This window comes from Nomascus leucogenys, chromosome 2 (assembly GCF_006542625.1).
Source record: "Nomascus leucogenys isolate Asia chromosome 2, Asia_NLE_v1, whole genome shotgun sequence".
In the NCBI taxonomy this organism is placed as follows: Eukaryota; Metazoa; Chordata; class Mammalia; order Primates; family Hylobatidae; genus Nomascus; species Nomascus leucogenys.
Window position 1 is genome coordinate 29,570,273 of NC_044382.1, and position 13,457 is coordinate 29,583,729.

The 13,457-nt window shown below is 37.0% G+C and overlaps 1 long non-coding RNA gene across 1 annotated transcript in view; it reads right to left on the minus strand.

The window, feature by feature from the left end:
• Positions 1–226: 226 nt before the first annotated feature.
• LOC115837268 overlaps positions 227–13,457 on the minus strand; it is a 45,846-nt gene continuing 32,615 nt past the window's right edge. Inside the window, exon 3 of the long non-coding RNA XR_004032322.1 lies at positions 227–552. This is a non-coding gene — a long non-coding RNA (uncharacterized LOC115837268). The remainder of the gene's footprint in view (positions 553–13,457) is intronic.

A 13,457-nucleotide genomic window follows, 5' to 3' on the forward strand; every position in this document is an offset into this window, starting at 1 on the left:
TTCCTAATATCTTCTAGAGATCCAAGCTCATCAGGATTAATTGAGTTTTTCTAACTGGGGATAGAGTGGTTCAGTCTGGATTAGAGTTCAGGGCATCCATGAATTTGGGGTTATGGTCACTATTCAGCTTGATGACTTCCATAGTATTTGATTGGTATAAAAATTCCAGGATTACATAAAACATGTCTTATGTCCAGTGGAAGTAGGGAGAATACTAGGCCAGGCCTGCCCAATCTCTTAACTCTATTTAAGATTTGAGGATATAAGGTGCCTGAGAGTAGGACAGGGGTCACTAAGAAAAAAAGCCTGTGATTATTTTAGCTCAGGGAGGCTGGTGATCACCTCAGCTTACTATAAAGCTTTTCCACTCACAGCATAATCTCTGCAGTCATCTTGACATTCCGTTACTTGGAAGAGGATGGTCAGGGCCAGTCCTGGGATGTTATAAATATGTCAAGGGCAGGGCAACAGGGAAAATGTGTGCTCTTTCTTCCCAGTCCTTGTAAGGGACAAATGCTTGACACTTTCTTCAGAAAGCTGACATCTGTCTTCCTGTCAAAATGAATCAGGGTCTCATTAGTCAAAGACAATGCTATGCTTTCATCACTGTGCACAAGGTGGCATGGGCGCTGGGTTGTCCATGATGAGATGATAACCACATTAGATAAGGTCCTCCTATTGGTTCATAGGATCAACTCATGACTATCCACGGTACCTGTGAGACTGCTGCATTATTCCATGCAGCATGGTGCTCCAACTTTGGCTTGTATGAGTTTTATCAAGGTTGCTTCTTAGAAAGTCAGACTTCTGGGTTGCAACTATAATAATTTGGATTGAGTCAGTCTCAGATAGGGCTAGGGTTTCTGATGTAATACTGATGCAGATGGGCGATGGTCACAGTAGTGTTCTGGAGCCAGCATGTACCAGCCCTTGAGACCTGATTATTAAATACACAGGAATTTTGTGAGCTGGTTATTTAAACATTGGTAGCATGAAATTAACCATGGTGGTAGTATTTATACCATGGAAATTGGCAAATAGTACAAATCAGAGCCTTTTTTTTTTTCTGGATTGCTGGTTTACCAGCACACCATTAACCACGACAACTATTTCAGTGTTGTGAGACCAGAGCTGGACTGTGACTTGGGAGAAGAAAACGTTTGCTTTGGAAAGTCCTCTAATGTGCTTCCCCATTTTATGCAAGTCCATTTTCATCTCTGGGCCCAAGGTTTCCTTTATAAAATAAGAGCATTAGACTAGGTCAATTTTCAAACCAGGTTGCACAATAGTCATTTGGAGCTCTCTGACCAAGACTGAAATCTGGGCCTCGCTCCCAGAGAGTCTGGAGCCTCAGACTAGCATGGGATTTCAGTACACTGCACATGTATGTATAAAATATTTTTGGGAGAGTATACTTGCCACCACGGTTGAGAACTATTAATCTAGATGATGTCCGCTGTTCCTTGAAGTTCTAGATTCTCAGCCTGTGCAATACTATGTTGCCTTATATTTCATTTTTGCATTAATCCCTGTCATGAAAGAAGAGTTCTTCTGTATAAGAGAATTTTACAGACAATTAAAGAATACACTAATAAATATCAGTCTTTTTTTTTTTTTTTTGAGACGGAGTTTTACTCTTATTGCCCAGGCTGGAGTGTAGTGGCGTGATCTCAACTCACAGTAACCTCTGCCTCCTGGATTCAAGCGATTCTTCTGCCTCAGCCTCCTGAGTAGCTAAGATTACAGGTGTCCACCACCATGCCCAGCTAATTTTTTGTATTTTTAATAGAGATGGGTTTAAAAATTTTTTTTTTATTATACTTTAAGTTCTAGGGTACATGTGCACAATGTGCAGGTTTGTTACATATGTATACATGTGCCATGTTGGTGTGCTGCACCCATTAACTCGTCATTTACATTAGGTATATCTCCTAATGCTATCTCCCTCCCTCCCCCCACCCCACGACAGGCCCTGGTGTGTGGTGTTCCCCACCCTGTGTCCAAGTGTTCTCATTGTGCAATTCCCACCTACGAGTGAGAACATGCGCTGTTTGGTTTTCTGTCCTTGTGATAGTTTGCTGAGAATGATGGTTTCCAGCTTCATCCATGTCCCTACAAAGGACATGAACTCATCCTTTTTTATGGCTGCATAGTATTCCATGGTGTATATGTGCCACATTTTCTTAATCCAGTATATCACTGATGGACATTTGCGTTGGTTCCAAGTCTTTGCTATTGTGAACAGTGCCGCAATAAACATACGTGTGCATGTGTCTTTATAGCAGCATGATTTATAATCCTTTGGGTATATACCCAGTAATGGGATCGCCGGGTCAAATGGTATTTCTAGTTCTAGATCCTTGAGGAATAGCCACACTGTCTTCCACAATGGTTGAACTAGTTTACAGTCCCACCAACAGTGTAAAAGTGTTCCTATTTCTCCACATCCTCTCCAGCACCTGTTGTTTCCTGACTTTTTAATGATCACCATTCTAACTGGTGTGAGATGGTATCTCATTGTGGTTTTGATTGCATTTAGAGATGGGGTTTTACCATGTTGGCCAGGCTGGTCTTGAATTCCTGACCTCAGGTGATCCACCTGCCTCAGCTTCCCAAAGTGCTGGGATTACAGGCATGAGCCACCATGCCCAACCTAAATGCCATTCTTTTAAAACATTTGCTCTATTTAAATTTTTTTTCTTAAGCAGAAGAATCAGAAGAAAATTTTAGGATGTTTTTATATTTTAGAGTCACTATTATGGATGAGCATTGTTCATTTATATAACAAATATTTATTTGGCATCTATAGTGTGTTAGGTGTCTATTATAGAAGTGCCATAGAGAAGTAGAAAGATTGCTGGACTAGAGTTCAGGGCAAAATAATATTAATAATGGCTAATATTTATAATATTATATTACATACAATTTACTGTCCTAAACATTGTAGTTTTATCACCCCATTTAATCCTCATTACAATCTTCTGAGGCGGGTAAAATTAAATCCCTATTTTACAGATGAGGAAACCAATGCACAAAAAAGATCTTCACTTTCTCAAGGTCACACAACTGGTTGGGGCAGAGGTAAGATTCAAACCAGGCCCTGATCTTCTGTGTGATCTGCGACAAGATTGTTCCCTCCAAATCCTTGGTTTCCTGTTATGCTAGGTGATCTCTGAGGATTCTTCAAGCCTCATAATTCTCAAGTCCATGTCCTCCCTCACGTGTGCCATGGAAAGCCTGTGTATCTTCATTGGCCCGGGGGAGAAAAACAAGGCTGCTGATGCCTGGCTCAGGGATGAATTATGCGATTTACAGTCACCAAAACTAGATTACAAAATGTATGCCCTGAAGTCCATGTTCACTAACATATTTCTGTTTTCAGTAAATATTGTAGATATGTAGTATGGTTAAGCACTAAAGATTCACTGTTAAAAAGAGATCAGCTTACCGTTCATTAAGTAAATGAATAAATAGATAATTGCAAAGTAAGACAGTAGAATGAAGGAAATGTACGAGGGGTGGGGACAAGTAATCTGGAGATAAAATATTTCAGTTATAAGACTGGAAGGATGAGTGAGACCCAGCCATGGAAAACCAGAGGCAAGAACCAATCCAGATGTAGAAATAGCACATTCAAGGGTCCTGAGGCTGGAAAGCACATGGTGAGTTCAGGGAGGCCAGTGCAGCTGGAACATCAGGGACAGGGAAAGGCTTGCACAAAATAAGTTGGAGAGGAGGCTCCTGAACTGTAAAGCATTTAATCATAAAATAACAGGTGCTGTTTTATTTGATATCAATCTGTTGACATAAGTGAGATAGATTGGATGGAGCCATTGAACAACGGAAAGTGTTCTCATACATAGAGTACACAGATCTCAAGTGTATATCTCCATATTTCAACAGCACGATCAAGATAGAGGACAGCTTTTATCACTGGAGAGTCCCCTTGTGTCCTTTCCCAATGCATATCATCCCCAATGCACATCCCCACTCCAGAGGCAACCAAGCATTCGTTCGGTCTGTTGGACTTCATACAAATGGACTCACATAGTATGTATTCTTTTGTGATTGGCTTCTTCCCCTTTGCATAATAGTTTTGAGATTTATCCATGTTGTTGGTTGTGTTATTAATTGATTCCTTTTTATCCATAGGCTACATGACATGAGATATCACAAATATTTGATCTCTACTTTTAACAGTTTTGGAAGGAATCTCAATGATCCAACCACAGAGCCCTGTGATTAACCCCCCTGCAGTATCCCACCTAGTATTCATGAATGGAAACACTTCCCTTGATGGAGGGGTTAGGGTCTCCCAAGGTCATTCATCCTGCTCTCTTTGCCTAACTCTTAAAATGAGGTCAATGCATATTCTAGTGCCTCTGGGACACAAAATAGTTGGCCCTCCATATCTGTGGGTTCCACATCCATATATTCAACCAACAGCAGATTGAGAATATTCAGGAAAAAAAGGTGGTCATGTCTATACTGAATATGTATATAGACTTTTTTCTTGTCATTATCCCCTAAAGAATATAGTGTAACAACTATTTGCATGGCATTTACATTTATTAGGTATTATAAGTAACCTAGAGATGATTTAAAGCATATGGAAAGATGTGCATAGGTTATATGTAAACACTACACCATTTTATATCAGGGACTTGAGCATCGGTGGATTTTGATATCTGTAGGGGTTCTGGAACAAACCCTCTACAGATACTGAGGGACAACTGTACTCACACCCTCTGCTTATTTGAAAAAAAGATGTGAGCCTAGAATAGCATTTTTCTTACTATTTGTGTTTTTAGTATTCAATATTATAGGCCATATTTTCTTTAAAAAAATTTAAAAGTATTTTTCCTTTGTTTCAGGAATACTCAGTGTTGTGGTATTAACAAGCCTAGAGTTCCTGAGGATTCCAGAGAGATGAAGCCCAGAGCTGGTCACCTGTCCTCTTATTTCTTACTAACTGGGAAAACAGTTGACCACTGCTCATTTCTGTCCTCTTTGAGAGAGACAGGGGCTCCCAAGGTAGTATTTTTCTGGCAAAATCGAGAAGCAACAGGCAAAGTACAGCCTACATGTATCTGAATGTGTGCAGATGAAAAGATGTGACATGACCATCGACTAAAGAAAAACACAAGCAAGCTTTTAAATAATTAAAGTTAGTTTTATTTAGAAATCTTACTGAGGCTTATGGAGGCCTATGGACTGAGGCATACGTGCTGGGAGGAGGCTTTCAGAGAGGTTCTGTCAGACACCTCCAAAGCAGTGTTTAGCCCATTGCTTATACAGGTTTTGGGGATTCGGCACATGCAAAATCACATCAAATGAACACAAGAGCACATCTGATTACAGTTTGCAGGGGCATAATCCCTAATCTTGGCAGGTGTTCTCTTATGTGTAAATAAAGACAGGGGCCAGAGTCATTTATTTTTTAAGAAATATAGTGACTCAAGCAAGAGATGTGGAGGCTGTGTGTGTTCTATCCTGTTTTGTCTTCAAAGCATCTTCCGGAGAGCTGCATTTCATCACAGATAGGGTTTAAGCAAAAATGAGCAAATATTCCTTCTTATGTTTGCTACTTTGCCTCAACACAGCATGACAGAGTCTGAAGAATTTTGCTCTTTTCAAAGTTCTTTGGCTGTATGAGGCTGTCGCATTATGAAATACATATTTGGTGTTGGCCCCCAAGTCCAGGCATACTATTCCTAAACCCCTTGGAATCTCCAGAGTGATAAAAGTGTCTTAAGTCCCTAGATAGTTTCAGGGTGGGGGCTGCTTGGCAAAAGGACATGAAGGCGTGACTAGAGGGTTGGGACTTTCAGCTCCATCTCCCTACTTTTAGGGAGAAGCGAGGGGCAAAGGGCTGAGAGTTGAGTTAATCACCAATGGTGATTTAATCAATTATGCCTATAGAATGAAGCTTTCATAAAAACCTTAAAGGACTAAGCTCAGGAGCTTCTGGATAGCTGAGCATGAGGAGGTTCCTAGAGGTTGGTATGCCTAGAGAGGACATGAAGGCTCCATGCCCCTTCCCACGTGCCTTGCCCTATCCATCTCTTCATCTGTCCATTTATCTGTATCATTTATTATATGCTTTATTAATAAACTAGTAGACATAAGTAAAGTGTTTCCCTGAATGCCATGAGCCACTTTAGAAAATTAATGAAATCCAAGCAGGAGGTCCTAGGAACTGTGACTTGTGTCTGAAGTGGACACAGTCTTATAAAACTGAGCCCTTACCCTATGGGAGCTGGTACAATCTGTGAATAGATAGTATCAGAATTGAATTGAATAAGAGGACACCTAGCTGAATAATCTGCTGGAAAATTGACTGATTGCTGGTGGGAAGAAATCCCCACACATGTGCCTGTTGGCCCTTTGTGTGTCTTCTTTTGAGAAATGTCTATTCATGCCTTTTACCCACTTTGTAATGGGATTATTGTTATTATTTTTTAACTATTGAGTTGTTTGAGTTCTTTGTATATGCTGGATAGTAGTCCCTAGTCAGATGAATAGTTTGCAGATATTTTCTCCCATTAACAGGTTGTCTCTTCACTCTGTGGATTGTTTTCTTTGCTGTGCAGAAGCTTTTTAGTTTAGTATAGTCCCATTTGATACATTTTGAGACAGTGTCTCAAATGTCTTGCTGTGTCACCCGGGCTGGAGTTCCATGGTGCTATCATAGCTCACTGCAGCCTTGACTTCCTAGGCTCAAGCGATACTCCCACCTCAGCCTTCTGGGTAGTTAGAACTGCAAGTTCATGACACCAGCATGCCTGGCTAATTAAATTTTATTTTTATTTTTTTGTAGAGATGGCACCTCTCTATGTTGGTCAGGTTGGTCTTGAATTTCTGCCCACAAGCAATCCTTTTTGGCATCCCAAAGTGCTGGAATTACAAGTGTGAACCACCATGCCTGGCTTTTATTTTATTTTTTGTGTAGACATTGTAAGTGGAATTGCCTTCTTGATTTTGTTCTCAAATATTTCATTATCGGTGTGTAGAATTGCTACTGATTTTTGCATGCTAATTTTGTATTCTGTAACTTTATCAAATTTATTTATATCTAAGAGTTTTTTGGTGGAGTCTTCAGGATTTTCTAGACATAAGATTGTATTATCTGCAGAGAGAAACAATTTGATTTCCTCTTTTGCAATTTGGATGCTTTTTCTTTCCCTTGTCTGATTGTTCTGAGCAGGACTTGCAGTACTATGTAGAATAGGAGTGGTAAAACTGGGCATTCTTGTCTTGTTCCAGTTCTTAGAAGAAAGGCTTTCAGCTTTTTCCCACTTAGTATAATGTTAGCTGTGGGTTTGTTATATGTGGCCTTTATTATGTTGAGGAATGTTCCTTTAATGCCTGGTTTACTGAGAGTTTTTATAAGAAAGTCATGTTGAATTTTGTCAAATGCTTTTTCTGCATCCATTAAGATGATCATATGAGTTTTGTTCTTCATTCTGTTAATGTGATGGATCATGTTTATTGATTTATATATATTGATCCATCCTTGCATCTTTGGGACAAAACCCAATTGATCTTTTTGATGTGTTGTTGGATTCAATTTGCTAGTATTTTGCTGAGGAATTTGCATCTATGTTCATCAAGGGTATTGGCCTGTGGTTTTGTTGTTGTTGCATCCTTATCAATAATAACCTTGAATGTAAACAAATTGAACTTTCCACTTAAACTAGATAGCCTGGCTGAATGGATTTTAAAAACATGACCCAACTATTGGCTGCCTACAAGAAAATCATCTCACCTGTAAAGATATATAGACTGAAAGTGAAGGGACAGAAAATGATATTCCATGCAAATGGAAACCAAAGGTGAGCAGGAATAGCTATACTTAGATAAAACAGAGTTTAAATAAAAAAAAAATTTAATTCTTTTTTCTGTTTTTGATATCAGGGTAATGCTGATCTCATAGAATGAGTTAGAAAGAGTTCCCTCCTCTTCAAGTTTTTGGAATGGTTTGAGGAGAATTGGTGTGAGTTCTCCTTTGAAAGTTTGGTAGTATTCGGCAGTGAAGCCATCATTCCTGAACTTTTCTTTGTTGGAAGATTTTTATCACTGATTCAATCTCATTACTTATTATTGGTCTGTTCAAGTTTTTAATTTCTTTCTAATTTAATATTGGTAGGTTTTATGTGTCCAGAATTTATCCATTTCTTGTAGGTTTTCCGGTTTGTCAGCATATAGTTGTTCATAACAGTCTTTGATGATTTTTTGTATCTCTTTGGTATCAGTTGTAATGTTTCCTTTCCATTTCTGATTTTGTTTATTTGAGACTTTTGTCTTTTTTTCTTGGTTAGTCTAGCTAGTGGTTTATTGATTTTGTTTATCTTTCCAAAAAATAACTTTTGATATCATTGACTCTTTGTAGCTTTTTCGCCTCTATTTCATTTAGTTCTGTTCTGATTTTTTTTTTTTTTTACTTCTACTAATTTTTGGTTGGTTTATTCTTGCTTTTCTAATTCCGTGAGGTGCATCCTTTAGATTGTTTGTTTGGAATCTTTCTATTTTTTTGATGTAGGCATTTATTGCTAGAAGCTTCCCTGTTAGCACTACTTTTGCTGTGTTTCATAGGTTTTGGTATGACAATTTTTGCTTTTCATTTGTTTCAAGGAATCTTTTTACTTCCTTGTTAACTTCTTCCTTGACCCAGTGGTCGTTTAGGAGCATGTTGTTTAATTTTTATGTATTTGTAGTTTCCCAAGTTCCTTTTATTATTGATTTCTAGTTTTATTCTGCTGTGGTCTTAGCAGATAGTTGATATAATTTTAATTTTAAAAAATTTGTTGAGACTTGTTTTGTGTCCTAATATATGGTCTATCCTAGAGGATGTTCTGTGTGCTAATGAGAAGAATGTGTATTTTGTAGCTGTGGGTGAAACGTTCTGTAAATGTCTGTTAGGAAAATTTGGTCTAATGTGCAGTTTAAATCCGATTTTTTTTTGTTAATTTTCTATCTAGATGATCTGTCTACTGATGAGAGTGGGGTGTTGAAAGTCCTCAACTATTGTTGTATTGGAGTCCATCTCTCCCTTTAGATCTAATAGTATTTACCTTATATATCTTAGTGCTCTGGTGTTGGGTGAATGTATGTTTAGAATTGTCATATTCTCTTGCTGGATTGATTCCTTTATCATTACATAATGATCTTCTTTGTCTCTTTCTACTATTTTTTATTTAAACTCTGTTTTATCTAAGTATAGCTATTCCTGCTCACCTTTGGTTTCCATTTGCATGGAATATCATTTTCTGTCCCTTCACTTTCAGTCTATATATCTTTACAGGTGAGATGATTTTCTTGTAGGCAGCCAATAGTTGGGTCATGTTTTTAAAATCCATTCAGCCAGGCTATCTAGTTTAAGTGGAAAGTTCAATTTGTTTACATTCAAGGTTATTATTGATATGTGAGGGCTTATTTCTGTCATTTTATTAATTGATTTCTGATTGTTTTGTGTATCCTTTGTTCCTTTCTTTCACTCTTATTATCATTGTGTTTTTGTGGTTTTCTATAGTGGTAACATTTGAGTCCTTTCTTTTTCTTATTTGTGTTTTCATTCTACCAGTGGGTTTCATACTTTTGTGCATTTTTATGAAGGCAGATATTATCCCTTTGCTTCCAGGTGCAGGATTCCCTAAAAACATTTTTTTGTAGGGATGGTCTAGTGGTGATGAATTCCTTCATTCTTTGCTTGTCTGGGAAAGACTATTTCTCCTTCATGTACAAAGTATAACTTTGCTGGGAATAGTATCCTTGACTGACAGTTTTTTTTTTTTACTTTCAGCACTTTGAATATATTATCTCAAATATATTATCTCATTCTCTTCTGGCCTGTAAGGTTTCTGCTGAAAAGTCCATTGTTAGTCTGATGGGGGTTCCCTTATAAGTGACTAAACATTTTTCTCTTTCTGTTTTTAGAATTCTTTCTGTCTTTGACTTTTGACAATTAGATTATAATATGCTGTGGAAAGATCTTTCTGCATTGTATCTGTCTGGGGATTTCTGACCTTTCTGTATCTGGATGTCTAAATCTCTTGCTAGACTTGGGCTGTTTTCAGCTACTGGTTTGTTAAATAGGGTTTCTAACCCTTTCACTTTCTCTTTCCTCCAGGATACTGAAAATTTGAGTATTTAGTCATGTGACAGTGTTCCATATGTCACATAAGCTTTGTTCATTCTTTTTAATTCTTTTTTCTGTATTTTTGTCTGCCTGGTTTATTTCAAATGACTTATCTTCGAGTTCTGAAATTTTTCTTCTGCCTGGTTAAGTCTAATATTGAAGCTTTCAAATGTGTTTCATATTGCATTTAATGAATTCTTCATTTCCAGAATTTACATTTGATGGTTTTTTATGCTATCTATTTGGAAAATTTCTCATTCATATCCTGAATTTGTTTTGATTTTTTGTATTATTGTTCTCTATTCTCTTGTATCTCAATGAGCTTTCTTAATATCATTATTTTGTTTTTTAAATTAAAAAAATTATTATTATTTCAATAGTTTTTTTGGGAACAGGTGATTTTTGGTTACATGGATAAGCTCTTTAGTGGTGATTCTGTGATTTTGGTGCATCCATCACCCAAGCAGTGTACACTGTAACTGATGTGCAGTCTTTTATCCTTCAACCACCCCCACTCTTCCCACTGTGTTCCCAAAGTCCATTGTATCATTGTTACACCTTTGCATCCTCATAGCTTAGCTCCCACTTGTAAGTGAGAACATACAATGTTTGGTTTTCCATTCATGAGTTACTTCACTTAGAATAATGGTCTCTAATTCCATCCAGGTTGTGACAAATGTCATTATTTTATTCCTTTTTATGACTGAGTAGTATTTCATGGTCTATCTATCTATCTATCTATCATCTATCACATTTTCTTTATCCATTCATTGATTGATGGACATTTGGGCTGGTTCCATGTTTTGTGATTGCACATTGTGCTGCTATAAACATGCATGTACAAGTATCATTTACATATAATGACTTCTTTCCCTCTGGGTAGATACCCAGTAGTGGGATTGCTGGATCAAATGGTAGATCTACTTTTAGTTCTTTAAGGAATCTCCACATTGTTTTCCATAGTGGTTGTACTAGTTTACATTCCCATCAGCAGTGCGAAAGTGTTCCCTTTTCATTACATCCGTGGCAACATCTATTATTTTTTGAGTTTTTAATTATGGCCATTCTTGCAGGAGTAAGGTGGTATTACATTGTGGTTTTGATTTGCATTTCCTTGATCATTGAGATGTTGAGCATTTTTTCCTGTTTGTTGGCCATTTGTATATCTTATTTTGAGAATTGTCTATTCATGTCCTTAGCTCACTTTTTGATTGGATTGTGGTTTTTTTTGCTGATTTGTTTAAGTTCCTTATAGATTCTATGTAATAGTCCTTTGTCAGATGCAGTTTGTGAAGATTTTCTCCCACTCTGTGGGTTGTCTGTTTACTCTGCTAATTATGTCTTTTGCTGCACAGAAGCTTTTTAGTTTAATTAGGTCTCATCTATTTATCTTTGTTTTTGTTGCATTTGCTTTTGGGTTCTTGGTGATGAAGTCTTTGCTTAAGCCAATGTCTAGAAGGGTTATATTCTAGAATTTTTATGGCTTCAGATCTTAGATTTAAGTCTTTGATCCATCTTGAGTTGATTTTTGTATAAGATGACAGATGAGGATCTGGTTTTATTCTTCTACATGTGGCTTGCCAATTATCCCAGCAGCATTTGTTGAATAGGGTGGTACGTTTCCCCACTTTATGTTTTTGTTTGCTTTGTTGAAGATCAGTTGACTGTAGGTATTTGGCTTTATTTCTGGGTTCTCTATTCTCTTTTATTGGTCTATATCCCTATTTTTATACCACTACTGTGCTGTTTTGGTGACTATAGCCTTATAGTATAGTTTGAAGTCAGGTAATGTGGTGCCTCCAGATTTGTTCTTTTTGCTTAGTCTTGTTTTGGCTACATGGGATCTCTTTTAGTTTCGTATGAATTTCAGGATTTTTTTTCTAGTTCGTTGAAGAATGATGATAGTATTTTGATGAATATTCAACAACAAATTTGATGAGTATTCAACAACAAATTTTGTTGAATTTGTCAGTTGCTTTTGGCAGTATGTTCATTTTCACAATATTGGTTATATTATATTGATTATACCCATTCATGAGCATGGGTGTGTTTCCATTTGTGTGTGTCATCTATGATTTCTTTCAGTAGTGTTTTGTAGTTTTCCTTATAGAGGTCTTTCATCTCCTTGGTTAGGCATATTCTGAAGTATTTCATTTATTTTTTGCAGCTCTTGTGTAAGGAGTTGAGTTATTTATTTGATTCCCATCTTGGTTGCTGTTGGTGTGTAGCAGTGCTACTGATTTGTGTACTTGATTTTGTATCCTGATACTTTACTGAATTCATCAGATCTAGGAGCTCTTTGGTTGAGTACTTAGGTTTTCTAGGTATACAATCATATCATTGGTGAACAGCAATGGTTTGACTTCCTCTTTACCATTTTGGATGCTCTTTATTTCTTTCTCTTGTCTGATTGCTCTGGCTAGGACTTTCAGTACCATGTTGAATAAAAGTAGCAAGAGTGGGCATCCTTGACTTGTTCCTGTTCTTGGAATGCTTTCAACTTTTCCCCAGTGAGTATAATGTTGGCTGTAGATTTGTCATAGCTGGATTTTATTACCTTAAGGTATGGCCCTTCTTTGTCCATTTTGCTGAGGGTTTTAATCATAAAGGAATGCTGGATTTTGTCAAATGCTTTTTCTGCATCTATTGATATGATCATATGATTTTGTTTTTGATTCTTTTTATGTGATATATTGAATTTATTGACGTGTATGTTAAATCATCCCTGCATCCCTGGTACGAAACCCACTTAATGATGGTGGATTATCTTTTTGATATGCTGTTGGATTCAGTCAGCTAGTATTTTGTAGAGAATTTTTGCACCTATATTTATCAGGGATATGGTCTGTAGTTTTCTTTTTTTGTTATGTCCTTTCCTGTTTTTGGTATTAATGTGATACTGGCTTCACAGAATGCTTTAGGGAGGAGTCCATCTTTCTCTATCTTTTGGAATAGTTTCAGTAGGATTGGTAGCAATTTTTTTGAATGTCTGATAGAATTCAGCTATGAATTATCTGGTACTGGACTTTTTTTGTTGTTGTCCATTTAAAAAATTACCATTTCAATCTCACTGCTTGTTATCGGTCTGTTAAGAGTTTCTATTTCTTTCTGGTTTAATCTAGGAGGGTTCTATATTTATCACAACTCCTCTAGATGGAATTTATCCATCTCCTCTAGATTTTCTAGTTTATGTGCATGAAGGTGTTCATAGTAGCCTTGAGTGATCTTTTGTATTTCTGTTGTATTGGTTGTAATATCTCACATTTCATTTCTAATTGAGCTTATTTGAATCTTTTCTTTTCTTTTCTTTTCTTGGTTA